This window comes from Lonchura striata, chromosome 4, assembly GCF_046129695.1.
Source record: "Lonchura striata isolate bLonStr1 chromosome 4, bLonStr1.mat, whole genome shotgun sequence".
Classification (NCBI taxonomy): Eukaryota; Metazoa; Chordata; class Aves; order Passeriformes; family Estrildidae; genus Lonchura; species Lonchura striata.
In genome coordinates, this window is record NC_134606.1 from 24,269,610 (window position 1) to 24,292,499 (window position 22,890).

The 22,890-nt window shown below is 35.8% G+C and overlaps 1 long non-coding RNA gene across 1 annotated transcript in view; it reads left to right on the forward strand.

Annotated features, from left to right (window-relative positions):
- Positions 1–22,890, forward strand: part of LOC110484981 (uncharacterized) — a 59,401-nt gene that overhangs the window by 35,896 nt on the left and 615 nt on the right. The window lies entirely within an intron of this gene.

Below are 22,890 nucleotides of genomic sequence, written 5' to 3' on the forward strand. Positions count from 1 at the left end.
ATCCATTTTGGTTATTATCTATAGAAATGGAACCATATAAAAGCATAAAATAAGAAAAAAAAGAGAAAAAAATAAAAGGAAAAGAAAAAATAGAAAAGAAAGTTTAACAATACAACAGCATCACCACCTGTGGATCCAGCAATGAGACCTATTTGCTGCAATTTCAAATCCATTGGTTAAAGTGATGGCCACAGTCTTGATCTGTCAGGGGTGGAAGAGGCCCATGGAATATGAAGTTCAATGGATTAATATATATTTGGATTCAACTAGGAACATACAGGTACCTTCACTGAATGGTGGGGGAGTTTTACAGTGTCTGATGTAACACGGTGGATCATGCTTAGTCCTTCCAGAAATGAATCTGGGGGCATTTTGGGGGTCTTTGATGGTTGATGACATGTTGAAAGACATGACAGCTGCCTCTTACATCAGTGTACTTGAACCAATTAAGCTTCATTGTAAGGAATTAATATCTTCAGTCCTCTGTCTGAATGTCATGGTTCTTCCTGGGGAGGGGGTAGAGGAGTTTTATACCTAAGAACAAGACTTTTTTGTTTAAGGTTGTGTTAGGGGAGATAATGGCTTATAAAAAGCATTGTCTTACCTAGCAGGATTTGCATCTTATGAGCCTTTTCCTTTGTCTGGCTCAAACTCCAGCTTGTAGCCTCTGGTGGTTGGTGTGCACCCCTCTGCACCTTGGCTGTTAACCATGCATTGTCAACAAAGCACCCATTGCTTTTCAAAATAGCCAATTGTTTGAGTCATTAAATTTCAGCCTTGCATAGACAGAAAAAAAAAAAAAAATTAAAGAAGTAATCCAAGCCATTTGAAATTCTCAAGCCTCCTCAATACTTTTTTTTTTTCATATAAAATGGAAATAAGAAAATAAGGAAGTACTTGGTATTTGTTCCATACCATATTGCTTCCAAAAAACCCAGACCTGACTGAATGAAGGGCAGTTCTGTGGAGAAGTCTTCCAGTGTTCACTTTCCCACCATCTTCCCTCTATTTTTCTAAAGACAGGTGTGACCCCATGAATGGAAGATACCTGTCCAGGTTGCCGAAGGTCAGTGTCACCTCAAACCTGTGACAACTCTTAGGGCACTTGCCCTTTTTCTTCTCACCTGAAAAATCTGACGGTGTTTAACAATCTGCTCTTGAGGAACAGTCTCTGCCTCTTGATTCCCACTGACAACACCAGGTGCTATTTGAAGAAAGTGGCAACTGGTTTAGAACACAATGTTTGCATCTCTGTGGGACCTGGAAGATATCCATGTGTCCTTTTATTGTCCAAGTTAGCACTGCACTTTTGCGAGATTCAGATTTATGCTTTACTTCAGCCCTTTCATATCCTTGCTGAATGTCTTGATTTATTAGTTCAGCCTTTCTTCTGCAAGCACAATTCTCCTTGCAGTATCAGCCTATGGAAATTGTTATAATATTATGGGAAAAAAAAAAAAAAAAACAACAACCAAAAACCAGGAAAAATACTACCAGGATCATTTGTAGTATGTATACACTAAATATTTTCTGGAAACTTCAAAATGAAAAGCAAATACTTCATGTCAAGAAAGCAATTATAATAAGGAACTGACATGGATGCTTTGCAACAGTACACCCGGTGCCATCAATAAAGTGTTTTGTTCTTCATTTGAGTGCAAAACTCACCCATCCCCAACATAAAATACATAATTTTGTTCCAGACTGACACATGCAGTTTCCATCACTGCCCGTCTGCTGCACACATTTCTATTGTGCATGAACTGATAACTCCCAAGTGAACTAAAATACTGCTTGCATTCTTCATACAGACCAGTCAAAATTCCTATTTAGAAACATAAGTCTTTCTTCACATATAAGCTTTCTTTTTCTTAAACACCATGAAGAAGAACTCTAAGATGGTTTATTTTGATGCTTTGGTTTAACGAGCAAATTAGAATCCCATGATGGTTGAACTCTTTTGCTGTCTTTGATACTGAGTGTACAATATAGCTCAGTTTTGCTGAACTTTTTTCCCCTTCCCCCTGCCCAAGGTAGGTCATTTTTCATGGTAGTCTGAAAACTATAAAAACCCCCAACAAATAGCAAGTAGTCACCAATGACACACAAACCTCAACTTAAAAAAAGGCCTATTTTCCCCTCAAACCCACAGAACATAAATTAAAAAAAAAATCACTTTATAGCCTTGTAAGGCTATTCAGTATTCTGATCACTGTTATTTTATATCTCTTTTATATATTGTTTATTATCGACTCCTAATTTTTACCTATGCAGTAGAAGGTAAGAAATGCAAATGTAACAAAAGGTCCTTAAAATGCCACCATGCCATTTTGTATCTAGGCACTCAAATTTTCATTAAAAAATTATTGACTCTAAAGCAGCAAATATATAAAAAAAAATTCTTTGCAATAATATAAAATATCTCCAGATAACACTTGACATGAGAATTAGGACCTTTGTTCAAAATAATTTGCTTTGAGTTTCAAAGTGTAAGAGTTGTATTTTCATTGTATTTTCATACAATGTATTTTTCATTAAATGTATTTTCATTGCACACTTAACTTGAAACACAATATTGAACAATTCTTTGGAGAAAATCCTCCCTCCAAGGAACTTGTAATCATACATTGGAATCTGATATTCCTCTGCAAAGCCAACAAGGCAACTGATTGCTGGAAATGAACACATCATCCATATATATGGTGCAGAGATTTTTTTTCTTTTGACTGGAAACAAACTATTATCCAGCATAATTTTATGGGTCTCTAATTCCTTTCTCTCTTTATATTCTATTAAGCTTTTGGCCAGAATATCTGAACAAGTCCTAATGAAGGGGATTGACAGCATGCAATGACACATAATCTGTAATTTATATTGATACTTTCTTCTTTTTCTTTCCCTGTAAATTCAGTTCTTTTACCCACGACCCACCAGACTGTGAGAATGATGAACTTCATCAGGCTCTCAGCTTTCTAGAGTATTCTTTAAGAGTATTGCAACAGAAATTAAAAAATTATCAACAGCTAAACTGTATTGGTATATATCTGCTCTGTCAACATCTAAATCACATTCTCAGCAAGAGATGGCCAAGTGACTTCTCTATCCAAATATTAATGTCAAGAAAACATCCCATGGTTCCTCCATCTACTCCAAACAAGCCCATAATCACACACATCACCTAAATTTCTATTCCAGAAGAAAGGCTAAGATGCACCACCTAACTCAGCAACCTCACCTAGAGGGTTTTCACAGCTCTTGCTTCTTTGAAAGTCATTGTATAGTCTGCTCTTCCTTCTATTGCCAAAATCTTCATGGAGATTCTGTTCTTCCTTGCACTAAACTGACTTCTCTGTTCTCAGCTGTTCATTTTAATCCTTCCACCTTTTCCCCCATTTGGGCACCTGGAAATTCTGCTGCAGACTGAACATCTTACCATGGTTAAATGGAAGACTTTCAGTTCGAGAATGTCATTTGTCCCTATGCATCCTACAGTTTGTCACCTATTGAACAACTATGCAGCTCATGTTTTTCTACTGAGCTGTATAAACTTGTACCTTTTTAGCATGCACTGCATTATTCTAAAGAAAGGCCAATCCACTCCATCGTCACCAAGAGGCAGGTGATGTTATTACACTGTCAGCTTCCATAAAGACTTTGGACAACCTCTTGTGACAGCTTTGAAACTGCATTTACTTATCTTTTTCTGTGTACAGGATTCTTTCAGAGATTTCTGGTAACGGTGTCCTGAGTCTCCTGCAGGCAACCTTGGAAGTTTCGGCAATGCACTTTTATTTTCTCTAATTCTGAGTAGGCCATTATAATGAGAGCACATAAATTGTTGTGGGTGATTTGAAATCCTCTGTATTTCTGTTCACGTAGGACAAGTTTGGAGGCAGATAATTCTGCTTTGAATAAATAACCATAGAGAAAATGGCAACTAATACTGGAGTCAAGCAGACTAAAAATAAATCAGAAAAAATTGAAAGTTTTATTTGTCACTGAACAGAGCTTCAGAAACAGCAGTGGAAGCATTATTTATGTCCAGCATGTACTTGTATACATGAAGATTTGATTCAATGATCTGTTCACATACCTCTGGCATAGACCCTTTTATAAATGTTTTGTGGTCAGTTTTTCTTACATGAAATATAATGTTGAATATTTTTAAATGCTTACTGCTGTGCTAAAAGCCAAGAATATAAAACTCAAACTTAGTCTTATAATTTTGCTAGCTGACAACTAATGATGTAACACCCATCCATAATGTAGGAGTCAGCAAGGAATAAAAGCAAGAAATTACTGAAATTATTTAATAAAGCAAAGTATTAATTTTTAATTGAAGGTTTTATTCTAGCATTGCAAAAATTATTAGCTTGACTTCATTTACTGTAAAAAGAGCCTCTGAAATATATCTGAAGACTCTTGACCAACCTGTAGAGAACCAATCCTACACTGAAGACCATAGACAGATAAAAGTGCCATAATTTATACTGTACTGTAATTTATATCACTCTGCATTATTATCTCTGCAGATTCAGATAATACTGTCACAATCAGCAAGTCTCTAGCTTTGATGCAGACAACCTCAAAGTACTCCTGTATTTCATAAAGCATACCTTGTATCACAGAAAATCTGTTGGATAAACTTGGTCTCAGCTAGTAAAAATCAGAAAGCTTAGAATTAGAAACAGCTTATAGAGGTAGTTTATGATTGACAAGAAATAAAAAATCCTTTTCTGTTACAAACTATTACAACAAAGAAAAAATCTATCATGTTCATAGACAGAACATTCTGCAGACCTCATAATCCCTGTGCCTCAGTTATATCATATAGTACACTATATATACTACAAAATACTCAAAACACTTGAAATCCCCACACTCCCTGCCCAAAATTTTGGCTAAATAAACACCCTCTTTCCCCAAAACCTCTATACTTAAGATGGTCTAGGTCCTCTGAAACCACTATAGCAAGAAAAATTCATGTCTGCAGCCAAATTTGCCTTAAACAGACCTTTTTAACTGCCTGTAGTACCAAGCAAACTTTAGAAAGATGTCAAAGAAAGACAAACAGCTCAGATACTTATGTTAAGCAAGTTCAACCACATTTTGCAGAAATATAACAGCAACACATCAGAATATAGCTCTGAAGTAACAACATGTCAGAATATAGCCCTGAAATAACTTCCCAGCATAACTCTTCCTGTGACATTCAGGTTAGCAGTCAATGGCAATGTCACAACATTCAAGCAAAGAAAAGCCCCCTGGATCAACTCAACAGGATGCTGATTTCTGAGAAGCCAGCCAGCTACCTCTGCTGGGGGCTTTATTGCCTACAGGTCTGTTTGTGGGTCAGTGGGATTTGTTAGGAGCAGAAGCAGTGAAACACTTGTCAAAGGCATCTGATGGAACAGGTGTACATGTTCTTCCACCTGAATTAATGGCAAAACTCTGACACATGAGAGCACGTCTTCCTGAAGGAAAATGTCTTAATAGCCTTAATAATTTGAAATAGTAAGATGTCATTACTACTCGGTCTTGCCTCTTTGGTTTAAGCTTTGCTTTTCAAATTCAAAAGAAACTGAAAAACCCGACCAAAAAAAAAAACCCCAAAAAACCAAAACCTGGAGTTTGAAAAGAAATAAGAAAATTCCTGAGATACTGACATTCTAAGGATTCACTTGCCTCATTTCATTACTGAAACATATTTTTAATCAGAAAACTAGGAAATGCTTAAGCTGTTTCTGGTAGTGTAAAAAAAATTACTCCCTGACTAATGTAAAAATGAAAGTAAGTGTTTCACTGGAACTTTAATGGAATCTAGTGTTGTTATTGAGCTATTAGTTTAATTTATCTTCATATTGCAGGTATGAGACATACTCATGGACAAAAAAAACCCAAAAACACCACAGACAAACCCACTCCTAAAACCCCTTCTCTTCCTATGCAAGTGATATAATTTATAATAACAAAATTAATATTTATATATATATATATGAGTCCTGACCACATACACAAATTCTAAAGCTTTTACCTGATGCTATTTTGCTCTTCTTTAAATATTTTGCTTACCTATATTGTAAATATATTTTCTGTAGTAAAATGTTGACATTTTCTCTGGCTGAATGCCTTTGCAAACAAACTGCATATGTAAGTTTTCCATGTCTTGTCAGTTATTAAAGTGGAAATAGCTTAACCATGGAGACAGAAAATCCTCTCTTGATGGGTTTTTAAGACCACCTGGGAGTGCTCTAATATGAAGCATAGAGCTCCATTGCAATTTCAGTGCAAGCACTGGCCCTGGTCAAAATTCACTTATTGATTCAGAGGTTTCTGGGACACTCAAAGCATTTTCTCCCCTTTCCATCTTCTGAATATGCATGGTTTTCAGCTTCAAAGGGAATTTTTCCAGTAGCAGGAAAAAATTAGCTAATTTGCAGAACTACTGTTAGTCCTGGAGTACTCTTTACCTTACCTCTATAGTTTCTATGTGCTCTAACAATTGCCAAGTCTTCCTTCTTGGGGTCACATGCTAGAGGCTACTGAGAAATTGTGTGGACAAGTAAACTAACTACTTGAAGTGCAAAAGAGAAAACCTTTCATTCCTTATGAAAGTTATCCTAAAGAGAGGCAGAAAGGTTTTTAAATCCAGCAAGACTTGTAATAGAAGATAATGAAATACACACTGCATATTTTTTGTTTATATAGAGCTTTAGTCAAAGTTTGTTGAAATCAAAAGAAAGCTAATTTTTCTGTTGAGAGCTGTTTTAAGGGTGTCCAGAATACTGAGTCATCACTTCCTTTCCTCTTCCGATGGATAAATCATCATAAAAATCTTCAGGTCATTGAAGAGAATAGTTTTCTGTGATGAAAGGCATGGCTTTCCTTAGTTGAAACCCAATGACTTTGAAGCCCTACAATAACAACATTTTAATGGAAGGAGAAAGAGAAAGCAGAGAAGATAAAATATTGTGGGAGTGAAATGACTGCAGGTCCTTTAAAGGTGATTGCTTTTGATCCTTGCTCAGTTCAGTAGCAATATAAAGCATGGAAATAAGAATTTTTGTGACTAGTTAGTGTGTAATAAAATGCTAAGATGGTGATCAGATGGCTTTCTTATGTACAGATGAACCCAAAGGCAAAGAACTGTTATACATCATCTTTCCCAAGGGTACTGTATTCTTACTCGCTCTAATAGGAATTAATTCCCCAAAATTCTTTGGTGCTTTTAAAAGGTATTATTTCCAGGCATTAAAATTCCAAATGGTCTAGGCATATTGTGATAGAAAATCTTCAGAATATTGAAGAAAATTAGTATATTGAAGTCTTTCCTTGTACCACCAATTCAGCTCAGGAATTGTATGGGAAACTATAGCTATATACTACTTTTTTTGGTTAATAGCCAAAGGTTTAAATGTTATATTTGGAAGTAGACTAGCTCAGCTTAGAGCTGAGCTTATTGGTGAAAGGCAGTCTTGTCTCTCTCCATGCTGACTCTAGAGATCTTTCATTAGCAGTCTTCAGTTTCCTTTATGAAATAGTCTTCAGTTTCAGTTCTATTCAAGCCATTAGTATGTCATAAAAATTTACATAAACCTCAATTACTGCCAGACAAAATTAAATTTTATAGAGAGGTTATGGTTATGAAATTTCTAATTAAACAAGAAGAAGAAATAAGTAGAAGAAGAAATTCCATGAAGTCACTCAGCTGCAGTCACTGAAAATGTCCCCATGGGTCTAGGATTGAGGGGCCAAACACATTTTTATACCCACTCTCAGTTACTGACACCATCTTAGAGAGGTAATTTCTTTCATGGACTAAGATTGTCAGGAGAAACTAAAGACTTGTCACTGATAGAAAATGAGTGTCCCTCTCAGTCCAAAGGCAAAGTTCTAAATCTCTGCTGCACAAACAGCCTCATAGCCACCCTGCTGTGGTCAAAAAGGATAATGGCAAGGTCTTGAAGCTCTCTGGGATGAGTGGCTCAGGAGCACGGATCTGTCCTAGAAGCAAGATTTTGCCAGTCAGCTCATCAGCCATTTCTTGCAGCTGTGAGAGATGTGGCTGCAGGGCCAGTTTGGTTCAGGTTGCTTCAAGAATATAAACAGAGCAGCTGTTCCCATTCATGCTGGAGACAAATTGAATGGAGCCCTTTCCTACATTCCCTGGCTAATGTGATTTGGTTCAGCGTGAAACGTGAAGCATCCTGACATGAAGCAGCTTGTGATAACGCTTCACTGTTTGTTTTATTGACTTAGCAAAGCACAAATGCCGATTCTTGGTTAATGCTCTGAAAATATATGATAATTTAATGAAAGACTTAAGGTATCTGGAAATATTCTGATAAGGAGACATACATGATATTTTGGAGATACTTAGGCTTGCAAAACAACACACAACTCCTCCCTTCACAAAAAAGAAGAAGAGCAGCTCTCTTTTCTTATTGTCTCTGTGTAAACATTACACAATCACACATTAAAAAAAAAAAATTAGCCTTTTTAAAATGTTGATAAACAGCTGCAAAGCAGGCTTCAACTGCTTCAAGCATTTCAAGCTTTGAGTAACTCCAGCAGTGTTGAAAGATAGGTTACTCTGGGCTGTTCAAAATCATTACCGGTATACATGAAACATTTTTTTAACTGCAGTTGTTGGGGATTGTAATGAAGGAGAGTGAAGAAATATTGAAAGTGACTGCAGGGCAGAGAAAGGGCCAAATGCGGAAGAAAATGAACCTTATTTCTTAAAGTGCATACAAGTGAAGCCACATGGATAAACATTGGTGTGTTTTCATATGTTAGTCTGTAGGAAGTCAGGAAAGATGAAAAGTATCTGTGAAACAGTATTTACACTAATTTTCCTTGGTTCTTAGATCTTCCAGGTTATTCCCTATTTTTCTCCCTTCTACCCAAAACTTATACTCTGACTTTCCTCTGTCTTTCAAGGTCAGTTTCCTGTTGTCTTCCTACAGAGGCAGATTCTGAAAAAGATATTTAACAGGGTAGTTAAAGCTGCCACAGAAGTGAGAAGTCTCAAAAGGGGTAAGATTGCTTCTACTTTGCATTGATCAGAGTAGTATACCCAGGACACTGTAAAGCAGAAAAAAACTCAGCTATTTCCACCCTTAATTTAAATGCAGAGATATTTTTTGCACAAGGGATACTTTAGCTGTAGCAGGATGTAATTGCTATGCAAACCCATATAAGCATTTTTCTAGTCTTCTCAGTCATCATTTCCCCTGTCTGTCATTTACTGATATTTCTTATTAAAATGCACCCATACAACATGTGCAGCATCCATCCTTCTCTTGTAAAACACATTGTTTTGGATTTTAAATATTGGAGATTCAGACATGAAAGTATGGAATTACTGACTCTATTCACAGACTTTTCAAAACCCTCGGATTTTTTTCACAAAATTCACCTGGATTGGTAGAGCTAAAAAAGCAACTCCTCAGCCAAAAAGAAAACTGTTAAAGATTTGCTCTTGAGCTTTCATTCCCCATCTACTTCAATCAGCAAATTTTATTTAGCTGACATGCACAATTCACTGATTTGGCTTGTTTGGAGTTTTCTGCTTGTGCTCTCCTGTGGTAGTAGGGAAAAAAAAAGCTGGAATTGCAAGTTATTATTGTATGACTTCTGTATATAATTTGTATCTTGGTTGACATAAACAACCATCAAAAATGAGAGTTTCATGTTCACAAGTACAGACAAAGAAAAGTGCTGAGACCTTGAAGTGGGTCAGTTCATCATTACATGAGAATTGTGCATTCACTTGGTTTGTTGTTTTGCAAGAGAATGAAAACAGCAGCAAAACTACAAAAGTATAATGCTGTTTATAGAATCTCTCAAAAAGGACAGCAAAGAGTGGCTTTTTTGGGTTATAAACAAAGCTCAGTGGCCTTTTTCTTTCCACTGGTGAAACCCATGAGCACATATCTGTTGCTTCGTACCATGGGAATGTAAAATTTCCAATCAGAGCAGTTCTTTTGGGCCTGAACTCCCAATCCTCTTTTTCTCCAACTTCTTTGTAAAATAACCATATCCTGAGTTTGCTTAATGACATCTAGAGGCAGCTGCTCTGAGGCCCTATCTAAACAAGAGAAAACCTCAACTCTTCCTGAGTTTTGCCTCCTGTGGCCAATGACACATATTAGAGTCTCAAAGTTTGATTGTGTCTGTGGAGAGTTTCCTGTCAATAAGCCATCACAGACATTTCATTGCCACTATAATGCTCTCACTATTACCATTCATAAATCAGCAGCAGACAGAGAAATAGGCATATTTTACTTAGATGAAAAAGAGCTTTAAAGTTTTATGTTGCTTTCTCTCAGTGCATAAAACAGCTATTTTGAAAGCCTTCATGGCAGGAGCTCTTATGGACCCAAAGTATTATTTTCCTTTTTCTCCTTTGCATTGCCCTTCAAGAAAGGGCATGTTAGCTGAGGAAAAAGGAATGAAGGAAGCACAAAGCATACTTTTAGAGTGTAGTTGTACAATGAAAATGGTGTTAATTTTATCCAATATCTTTCATCTATGATAAAGTGCCACGCCAGAGATCTGCCCTTCATTTTTTCTAGGACATATACATATACATACATACATACATATACATATACGTATACATATACATATATATATATATATATGCACACATTCCCCATTATCCACACCACCCATTGTCCCAGGACAAGAAACTGGCAGCACTGTTTTAGCCCATCCTCCAAACAGCAAATATATGAAGTTACAAAGGCACTTCCCATAAAGCATAATCTTAGAGCCATCAAAAACATATCTACCACAAGTTAGGGGATATCGTCTGTTTCACTTTTTGGCACTCCTACAGCTTCCCATTCAGGGTTGTTTAGATATGCATTTTTTATTTGACTGTTGCCATTTACAGATCTGTGAAATAAGACAATGTTTAATCTGTCTACAGTGGAGTTGCTACAGAAAACATAAAGACATTAAACTCTTCCTAATTTTTTTGTCATTCAGTACTGTAAGATAATTCTAACAAGTTTAATGTGCTAGATCCTAATGAATAAAGCATGTGCATTATGCAAGGTCTGTCCTTCTGTGCAGATTTTCAGTTTTTTCACTGTACTTTTCCAGCCTGCATATTAAGAATGTAAATTTGCTTTTACTAGTCCTTGGTATAAATGTATGTCAGTGGATTGTGCCACTATGGGCTTAAAGAGAATTTTGTTTAATCAGAAGATGGACAGTCAGGACTCTTTTCTTATTCAATATCTTTTTTCTATTCCTACACCACTTTTACCCCACAAATCTCTGGATATCAAGAACATTGTAAAGAAAAGGTTATTAGAAAAATGAGTCTTCTCATACTACTCAACACTATGCAAATGACATCCTTCATAAGTCTTCTCTTCTGTTTCTTCATAGAATCACAGAATGGCCTGAGCTGGAAGGGACCCTAAAGATAATGTAGCTCCAGACTCCCCAGCCATGGGCAGGGACACCTTTCACTAGAGCCGATTGCTCAGAGCCCCATCCAGCCTGGCCTTGAACACTTCCAGAGATGGGGTATCTTTCTTCTCTTTCCTTTTTATGTGAATAGCATTTACATGTAGCCTAACATGAACCTGCTGTGATGGTCAAGAGGTCATAGATACTTGTACAATAAAATCTGAACTCAGATTGGGAATGAAAAGGCATAATCACCTTGCAGGTGAAGGAACAAGTCCTGGAAGGGAACACAGCAGAAGTAAGGTGTTAACTTCCATGCCCTGTAGTGAATAGGTACCTTCTGCTGATAAAATCATCTCCTGCCCCTCAGAAACAAAATCTTTTCCCTGTCTGATGGTCAGCAATATTATTTCTCTCCTGGTTTGCAGTTTGTCCTTTTGCATTGTGGTGTTAAACATAAATTGCAACGAATCCACACAGATTATAGTGAACATCCCTCCATTTCAGTGAGCTAAATTCAGAGCTTTGAAGGAAGTTTCAGCTGCCAAGGTAATAGGCATAAGAGCAGTAAAAGTTTTGGAATTTAAAAAATAATTAGCTTGCTGCAAACCAACAAAATTAACCAAAGTGTTGGTTTGAGTGGGCCTGCTCAGTAAGCTCAGATATAACCATGAAAGCCTTAGCAATATGAGAAAATGCTTAGCATGTTTAGCATTTCAAATTTTTAATAAGTGATTTATCTTGAATGGTGAAATCAATGTTTTTGTAAAATAATATTGATTTTCAGTTAAGGTGTTGAAGGGATGTCATTTTGTGCTGTTTCAGTTTCTGCCTACACACTACACACTGGTCTCTGTAAGAGATTTTTAATTTTTCAGTAAGTTTTATGTGGTCATCTGGGATCAAATTATTCTTACCAAGAAATTTTGACAGAATGCAGATGGAAACAATCAGAAGAGATTTAAGAAGTAGGGCTGATAGTTCATCTTCTTCAACTTACTCCTCATATGCTACGAGGAGTAGGGAAAAAATAAAATCTCAGTGAAAGATCAAGATCAATAGGAGATTCAAATAGACTTTAAGAAATTTTGAAACATATCTGTCTGTAAATTGTTGTCTGATAATTTATCTTTTGCATTTTATATGACTCATAAACACCTTTTGAGTCTCAGATCTCAGATGAAAATTTACAGCATGATTGTGCATTCCAAAAAGACAGTATTAAAAACAACTGAAGAATTTCACAACTTTTCCCTTACTTATCTTTTAGCTGTTGTAGAATTTTTAACTTAGAAATTTCTTTAAACATAAAAAAATTTGCTTGAGCTCTTGTGATAAGGCAAAAATGGTAAGTGAAAAAGAATATGGGATCACTTAATAAATATTGCTATAACTAAGCTAAGAAGGTATTTAAATGTTCTTTTTGTGGAAATTATTTTTTTTCTGTATTTATATTCATGTCAGTAAGAACTTATGAATCAATTGAAATCTTCAGTTTCTGTTTGCATTCTTTAGTTTTCATTTAATAGTTTGCTTTTTAGTTTCATTTACCTGGGAAAGTTCCAATTGAAATAAATGTTGCCCAGGATATGTTTTTACTTTTGGAGAATAATTATGAGAATAATATACTTATTAAACATATAAGCTTGAAGAGAAAAAGGAATATTGGAGATATCAGTCTGAAAATTTTAAAAAATCAAACGTGATTGCTTACTATGGCACAGTTGAAAAGAAATGTGTCAAATGGTTATAACATGAAAGTCTCATTGTACTTAAGGGAATTTTTAAGGAGAAGAGTTAGGTACCAGTTCATGGCCTTGTTTTGGCTTGGTTTTTTCTGAACTCCTGTATACAATTTCTTACAATGTGCCAACAGTAAAAAAACAAAAGTCAAAGCTGCTTTTAAGGACATAGCTGAAGTTAAAACCAGATTTAATTAAATAAATGAAATTCATTAATTTACTATTTCAAGTGAAGGCAATGCATGTGGAGTTCCATCAAGGTTAATAAATTTATCTGTCTGAAGGGACACAACAAAATGGTGTGTACCAGATGAAGGTGTTGAAGTTTGTTTCTTATTGGTGAGTCAATAGAAGTCAAGGGATTTGTAAATAATTTAATCTCATTTTTGTAATAAAATGACATTATTGACATGTGTCAAGACACCCTATCTCACCAATTTTAGAAAATTGTTAAATATAATAATCACAAATAACTGTTTTATGATTAACAATGTATATTACAGAATTGCAACACAGGTCATTATTTGCCTGACCCTGTCTTTTATAACATTGTTCTCAGTTGATTGTCCTATTAGCAATTTTCAAGATGTGCATGCTGGGTGTATCCTACAGAATGTTTTAATGGCATTTGTTGAGCTTGCAGCCCTGATGGAAAACTTGCATAAAAATGGTTTCTTCACTTCTGAGAAAGTTATGTTTAACAATGCTGCAAATAAAGCTGATAAATTTTGATTTAAAACATTTGAGCTTCCCATTTGGGGTACAAACTTTTATAGGGCTTGATCTGGGGGGTAGGCTGGTGCCAGCTTTTCTTCTGTTGTCCTGCAAATAATGATCCAAATCCAGGCACTGAGGGGCTCCTCCCATGCCAGTAACTTTAACTTTCTAGGAGACATCCTCAAATACTGGAATTCAATCCAGTCTTAAACTCAAAACAAAGCAGTGTCTGCCATGACTTTGGCCTGTGTCAAACAAGGTCAGGGACCATGACCAAGGGTGTCTTGTTTGCTGCACCCTTTTGTGGGCTAACACACTTTAACAGCTTGGACACAAATGCTTCCATTCCAGTCTGGGCTCTGTCCACAATGTTTTCCATCAAGTTTAAAATTATTTTAGCCTTTATAAATTACACTTTATGAATGCTTGTACAGTTAAGCAGCCAGAAAATCAGACCTCACTAGGAAAACTTAAGCTTTTAATACCTCAAGTAATGAAAAATGTTTATGCGTGTGACTGGATTCAAACATTGTTGTGGGTAGATTAGACAAATATTACAAACCAAGCATTTGAAAAATAAAGTGTGCATGTTCAAAACCTTTAGCTACAGTGATTTGTCCAGGAACTATTGTTACCTTAGGCAGTGTCCTGTCACCCTAATCATGATGTTATAAGTTTATTTTTCTCTTTTCCTTTCAGAGCTTTTTTTCCCTCATTCCCCATTGAAAGTCTGCAAGAAAGGAGTCAGACATCAGTGTTTTGCACAGTACATTGACTGCTTTCCAGAGAGCAGCTGTCATTCTATGAGGCAGGGGAAAGAATGGCATGACACAGAGACATTTACTGAAAAAACAAAAGTTAAATTCTCCAAAGCTGTGCAACTTTTGCCTACAGGACATCATCTTAAAATAAAAAAATATTTTACAATTATACATAGCAAGAAAGATCACACCCTAAACAAAAACTTCCTCTCTTGGACCACCTTTAACTCATACTCCCTTGATTAGTTCTTCATTTTATATGTTCCTTAGATTTACAAGAGTTAAAAACACAGAGATTCTTAATTATAAGGGTTAGCATGAGAAATACATGCAATAATTTCTGTGTCTGTGTGTGTTTATATGGCACGTCTAGTCAGTGGTAAGGAAGACATAACATGGAGTTTTTGGAACTGTACCTAAACTTTTATGTTTCTTTCATTGTTTTCCTCCATACACAATGAACTGAGTGATGTTTTTCCTGAGCTTGGCACTTCAATACCAAGAAAATAAGCAAGTGGTCAAACATATTTTAGAAGGGAGAGATGTAACTGTTTAATTGTAGCTTACTGAACACATATATGTGCAAAAAAGAGATTATTATTAGTGATATATAACCTTTTTAAGAAAATTGTGTTTTATTACAGAAATTTCAGTCAAAGTCCATGGTATTTAAGTGTAAATTGTAGTCACTCCACTTTCTTATCTTCTAGTTCCAATATATGCTTGGGTTTTTTAAACTGTCCCAGTTCTCCCTCTGCTGCAGAGAAAGGGGTGGAAAATTTAGACTCAAATTCAGCCAACTGTTTAATGCTGATTTACATTGACTGAGTTACTCTTTACCTAAGCAAGATGCTTTTAATTAGTCTTTTAATGCAGTTAAATTGCTCCTGTTTTGGACTTACTGCAGTGTACCAGATTGATCAGCATATTTTATTTTTATGTACCGTGAAAAAAAAAAAAAATATAGGTAGAGCTCATATGATCTGATTTGAGTTCCTGAGAGTCTGAAACTCAGTGCGAATCTGTAAAACCTGTTTGTATGGAATATTTTGTGCTTACTTCCACTCTGGAAATGTCATTTATTTCCATGTAAAAGTATTCCTCCTAACAATAACATAAAACACTGGCTGTGCTTGACATGATAGTAAGTGAGAGAATAAATTAGTTTGCCTTTGGGAATTCCAGGTGTTTTCTGAGTATTGGGATTGAATATAATATTTTTATCAGAACACACAAATAAACTTACATTTTCTTACTGAATTGCTCTTAATTTACTGGCAGTAAAATTAGCAGAGGGGTAATTTCCTTTAGCTATTCTTAAAAATGCAACTAAAGGTGTTACTATGAAACTAAACGTGTTTACACAGATTGTAAATAAACTGTAGCTCAGTCAGACCTACAGTTAAGTTTACATTATCTTTTAAAAGATATTATCAAAATATTTTAAATTGGAAAGGTCAAATCAGGGTGTACTGTGAAATGGATAATGACTAGACATTTAGTGACAATTTGCAAAAAAGATATTAGGGAATGGTCATAGAGTTGAAAAGGACCAAGGAACGAGGATAAACTGACAGTAAATGACAGTGCAGGTGCTTTGTCCAACTCAGGTTTAAACAGAACTAGTGCAGAAAGCTGCAGGGATGCCTAAGCCAGGCTACTTTTGCTGCTTCCAGGTGTGTGCATGTGAACTTTTTTATGAGAAAGGGTCAAACTTTCAAGCCACACAACTCTCTTGTGTCTGGAAAGTTCACTTCTCACTGACCATCTTGTAAGTCTAATGTTTTTTTATGCTTGATTTGATATTGCTTGCAACAGCTGCAATATCTGAGCACCAGATCACCAACAAAGCATCCTTAGAAGTCTTGATGGAGTCTCTGATGTGATAAAATCCAAAGTGTCAGAACTTTGACTAGCTGCAAGAAATGCTGAGAAAACTCGGGCAACCTATGAAGGCATTGATGGCTGTTCAATGAAAGACTCCTAAGTCTGAACAGAAAGGCAATTTGTGGACTGAACTTGAAAATTATTTATTCTGTGCATTACATTGTAGCAAAATTCAGGGGATCTTTGTACATATCTCTGTTAAAGTTGAACCAGGAAATCTTAGACTTCCATTGTGCACCCTGCAGAAGCATCACTGTGTCTCACTGGCAGAAAGATAAAGAATTACCATAAATTTCGTGACTGATTACCTGTCTGGAGGATTATAAAAATGCTTGTTTGTCATCCACCTGAGTGTGGGTTTTTGTATTCCTTCTGCATTATTCCTAGTTTAAAGCTCTCTTCACCAGGCTGGCCAGCTTGTTGGCAAAGATGCTTTTCTCCCACGCAGCTGGGTGAATGCTGTCTCTCCCTTTTAGGCCTTGATCTGCAGGGGTTGTAAGAATCAAATCCCTGTTGTTGACATGATACACAGCTGGGTGCTGACCCAAGGGATCTTCCTGTACTGTGAATATTCATGAATGTTTTGTTCATTCCTTTTGCTGATAGGAAAAAAATAATTGTTCTGAAATCAAGAACTGTGTCTCAAGAGACTTACTCAGCTGCCATGAGTTTGTAAGAAAGTCATTAAGGTGTTGTTAAAATTTTGTTTTGTCATTTCTGAGACATGAGAGAGTGTCTGGACCACATTTAGAAGTTTTCTTGGGCCTCAAAGACTAAATACTTCCAAGATATTTTAAAAATGCAAACTGTAGCACACAGCTTTGTATCATTGATGTATTGAGGGAAAAGGCAAAGAATCCTCAGTCATAGAGTCTGTCAACCAGCTTTTGATTTCCAGCATGCTACATTTCTATACCAACAGTAGTGAGCATAAGATTTGTACTTTCCCCCAATTCAAGGGTATTATGGAGCAAGTTGTTTTCTTGTTGTGAGGACTTTGATGGTTTTTCAGTGAAACAGTTGTGCAGACTGAGGATACTTTCATTGTTGTCAGGTATTCATAAGTTTTAAAGTCTTTATACTGTGGAGTGATGAGGTGGAGTAATGTCATCCTTTCACTTCTTCGTTTGCATCATTAATTCCTGCTTTTGTTTTTTGAATTCTTCCTGATTTTTAAAACAGTAAACAACTGTTTCTTTTACTTCTTCCAGTTTTAAAAAAAAAATTATTGAGCTGGAGAAGGACCACTGTTGGGATCTCCACTTCCATCACACTTGTGATAGCTAGACATAGGTAAGATCTATTGTGATTGGACTGTGAACTTTTGATCTAAAGTATCCATAAAGTACCCAGTATTTTTACAGGTGTAATACAACTACATCTTGAATGACAGCTTCACAAAAAAATCAAGAATTGGAGGACAATAAACATAACCTGTCCAGAGGGTTTTACCCCACAAAATACGATATTTACATATGTAGAGAACATGAAGAAAGCCTGTGCTATTCTGCCTGATGCTAATAATAAATTACATGCATTTCCTTTCTAAAAACATACTGAATCTTGCAAGAAACTTGGCTATTTGGAGTATGTTAAACATCTTATATAAATAAAATATCTTATAACATCTTATATATATAAAATATATTTGCTTATTTTAACTGAGAGAAGCTGGGTGTTAAATTATTAAGTAATAATTAATTTTAAATTATATCAATTTTCTCAGAAACAGGTGAAAATAAATCATGACTTCCTGTTTTAGTCTTTTCTTTTGACATGAGCATAAAAAAGGGAAATGAAGTAAATTGGGAAGTAAATGCAGTAAAAAGTGAAATAACTCTACTACCACAGCATAATCAAATTCTGTCTGAGATCTGAGATGGCCATCTGGTTTTGGGTAATAGGGGACAAAGGCAGAAAATCTATGAAGGCAGTAAGAATGAGAGCATATTTAAAAAAAAAAGGAAAACATCAGTACAATACATGCAGACAACATAAAATGACAAGATCACCTATCTGTATCTGAAATTGCTAAAATTTCATGAAGATGCTTAAGATTCAGAAAATACTCTGTCTTTTTATGAAAGAAAATATTTTCCACATAGATCTGGATTTGCCTTGAAAGTTGCTGAAAAGTTAACTTTCCTAGAAGAAAAAATATTTTCTTTATTTTTCTTTATTATGTTACCTAAAAACAATGTATAAGATAGCTTGAGATAAAGCGTTAATGATTTTATAATTAAAAAGGCAGAATATGTCTATATGAGCCATTTAGAGCAGCAATTTTAAATTTTATATTTATTTGTGTAACTATAAAAACAAGTCAGTGTTTCACATTAGATGTTTTGCTAGCAATGGAGAATAGTTATTCTTCAAAATAAATGTTTCTTTCTGCTTTCCCAAATTGGTCTATAAGCTAAAATGTACATGATAGGTGCAGAATTGCTTCTTCCAAAATCCCAAGATTATTCCATATTTATCAAAAGGATTGTGCAAGAAAAGTGGCAGTTGATAGAAAAATAGCCCAGAACACAATAAAAGATTTGAGGGAAACCATCTCCAGCATTTCAGATACTGACTCTAATTGCTGGAGGCTGAGAAAACAGAAACTGTTGAATTTCAACAGATAAAGACAAACAGTGATGAATAAAACAAAATATTATTTTCTCACCTATTTTTTTTCACTTAAGAGCATGTGACAGCCACAATTTATCTTGTGTAAAATATTTGGCATCTGGTAACAGCCATGCTAACAGATGGAATTTTGGTGTTATGTGTATTCTTTTTTATGCATGAGAATTGGGAAGACTGGATGAAGGATTACCAGAATGTGAAGATATTACCTGACTTGCAGCAGAAAAGGGGTTATTCTCACCTCCAGTTCCCTTTCCTTTCTAAGTTTGCTTGTGAAAAAGATGGAATTTGAGGTTTGGGAGGCATCAAGGCAAGGCTGCATGCTAAATGTTACAGAGAAGGCTTAAAAGCAGTAGCTCAGAGAAATTCCTAGTGCCTTATCTTCACTCTTATTTTGATTTCCAGGTATTAGTATATGCCTTGACAAAACATACAGCTGGCTGAATGTATTTTTTTTCTGGTGAAAAAACTTTAGCTGACCTATGTTGACACTAACTGCATTTTTTTTTTTTTTTAATATTACATACTTTTCTATACCTCAGACAAGCAGGAAGTAACTCAAGATTTGCAGTCATCTGAAGGAGCATGTTTGTGTTGGGAAGGCCTATCTGAGGTCACCTGTGGCTGTTAAACACCAGAGAAGAGAGATTTCACTTGCCATTCCCCAGCTGAATCTGTTTTAATAATATTTATTATTAAAGACATCCATTTTACCTTCCAAAATCTATAAAAAGAGAGACAGGCAATGAAGGTCATTTTAGACATCTGTAAGCAGAAATGGCTATTGTCTATGGCTTGTGTTATTGTCTGACTTACATAAAAAAGCAGGTCTTGGATTTACTGACCTGCATTGTTTTGCAGACTACCTTATAGTCATTTATGCTTTTGTCCCTCTGATTTTTTTTCTCTGTCATAGATGAATTAAAAATGCATAACCAACTGCCACTGACATCCCTGTACTGACATGTACAACTTTTTATTACAATTAGTGATGAGAAGCTGCATGGAAATAAGTCCCAATCTCAGCGGATTCCTGGTAGAAAAGAAAAGCTATGGCTTGACAGACTAGGGACTTTAAAAAAGAAATCCTTGCCTAGATGATGCTGAGGAGGCAGTGCAAGAAATGCAGAAGACAGAAAGCTGAAGCAGTAATGGTCAGCATGAAGCTCAGTGAAGTAGATTGTGAGACTCCTTTTAGACAGCACAGGAAGACCGAAGCTGTTGAGTGCTGTCAGGACAAGAAAATTACTTCAGAAAGTACCTTTAGCAGGTTAAAATAGAAAAACATAGTAGTATTTGGAAATGTTATGAAGGAAGAAACCTTCAGGTTTAGTCAGACCTGTGGCTGTGAATTCAGAGGCTGAATGGGTTTTCTTTGAGTAGGAGGCTGTGTGACTAGCTGGTGGTTTCAATGACTGGGATCAGCAGGAATGCAAAATCTGAAGCAGAGTGACTACCAGACCCCTGGGACACAGTGTAGAGAACCCTTTCAGCCATTGAAACCAGATGATTTTTTAAATTTATCCTTTACTAAATTATGTTTTCTTTACTCTGACCAGCAAGTTGGGTAGTGCAAGAGAAACTGTATTTCTATGCTCCAAGAAGGTAAGTGTGTAAAATACCAAAATTAAATAAAATCCTGGAAACTAACTTGAAATTCAGCATAGTTTTACTTTTGGTTTATGCCTATCATAGCCACAATCTGAAGAGGCACAGTGCCTGATTGTACATAGGACCAACAACATTCTGCATCAAAATGTGAGTGTGCCCAAATGAACCAAAAACCCTGTGGCTTGGAAAGAAAATGTTCTCATTACTTTTTCATCTTTTATATATATATATATATATATATATATATATATATATATATTATCCTGTTTTCTTTATTCTCATTCAAATGGGGTAGTTCTTGATTTGTTGTAAGATAACACACAATATGATAATGGTAGAACAGCTATCATGGGGAACAGATCAGTAAATGGCTTTTCCAGATGACAAATGATGCTCCACTTGTGATTCATCTAAGAATATGTGCGCTTACTGTGTTAGTATCAACATTTTAATGCTGTATGTACACACATATCTAGGAAAAGGTTGAACTGTGACACAGATTCCAGATTTTCATTCTGTACAAGGCATCCTCTTATTTATTGGCACAATATACTGGGCTTCCAGGTGATCTCCTTCAAGTATTTTCAATAAATGGGAAATGGGAAGGGAGGGTAACACCTAGGCAGGAACAAATAAACAGAGAATAGCATCTGTCAACTGCTGGAAGAGAAGGTGGAACACAATAGTTCAAGTGCAAGTGACTCCAAAGCTTTTTGAACTGCCATGTTTGGAACATGAATTTCTGGTTATTGTGAGAAGAGGCTATAAGAGCTCACTGAAGTGTCTGAGTAGAAAGCAGGAGAAACATTAAAGAATTTGTGCACTTTACCTGACTGAAAGAAGCTTGCTCTTTGCTTCAGATCTACCAAGCTCATCCTGGTTTGGTTTTCTTTTTCATTTTTGCTGAAGACACTGCCACCTTTGTTATCTTCTGATTATATATATGTTGATACTGAAATGAAGTGAAAAAAAAGGAGGTTTTGGAGTCTGGGTAGAGACAGTATGTCAAAATGTGTGATCTGAATAATTAATTCTCAGTGTTGTTATGTATTAGAAACTTAAAGGGGAAAAAGCTCCAAATATGTGTACTGGGTGAATCAAAGTATTTGGCTTTCAACTTGTCTTGGCCCCTTCAAGATTTATTTAGATTGTATAGAGTCTGATTTAGAATTATGACAAAATGCCATGTTAGAGTGTGAACCCTTTCTCTGGGAGATGCTCTGGAGTCTGCCATGTGTCTACATTTGTGTATGAAATTTTGGTTAAAGAGAGCAAAATCAGAATGGCTGTAGGCTTGAACACAGGATCAGATCCTACTTGGATAATGCATAATACAGAGGAAGCATAAGTTGACTGGCTTTAATTCCACAAGAAGACAGTTCTTTTTGTCCGTCTGTTTTCAAGGACAGTCTAGTTTAATGTTTTAGAAGCATTAAAGGAGGTAAAGAAATCTGCTGTAGGTTTCCTTTACTGATTTCTTTCTGACAGTTTAATCCAAGAAAATCTATCAGGTTCAAGGCAAGAATTCTTCCATGTGCCAAGTGAAGCTGATGGAAGTTAATCTGATTGACTACAGACAGGTATCCTCCCAAAAAATGGATGCTTCTTTTCACAATGACTGTGGACAGTCAGAGGTGCATACATGTTTCATATTTTTAATATTTCTCTGTCTGTCCATAATAGAAAGAAGATACTTGTTATTGAGGCATGAAGTTTCAGGTTCCTAAACAAAAGTATTAATGTCTTGACAACACACTTTTGCTTCTAAGTTAGTTAATTTATGATATAGACCCACATTTTGTTCAAAGGCCTAAAGGAAACTAAAAGTGACCAGTGTCTTTGCAGTAACAGCTTTTCACTATAAAATGCAGACAAGTATAAATCCCTATTAAAATTTAATGCTATGCTTTAGATAGATTTTTCCCCCTTATGTTCTAATTGCTATAATTTGAAAGTACCTTATACTGGTGTAATAGAATTAATGTGAATGTAAGGTCTAATGCCCTCTCTCAATCCCATTAGACAGCTTTACGTGCTTTTGTAGGCAGGCGTGAGATCAGCGCTGCCCCTTCAGGGATGCAGGATGGAGCCTGTCCAGCCTTGCTGGC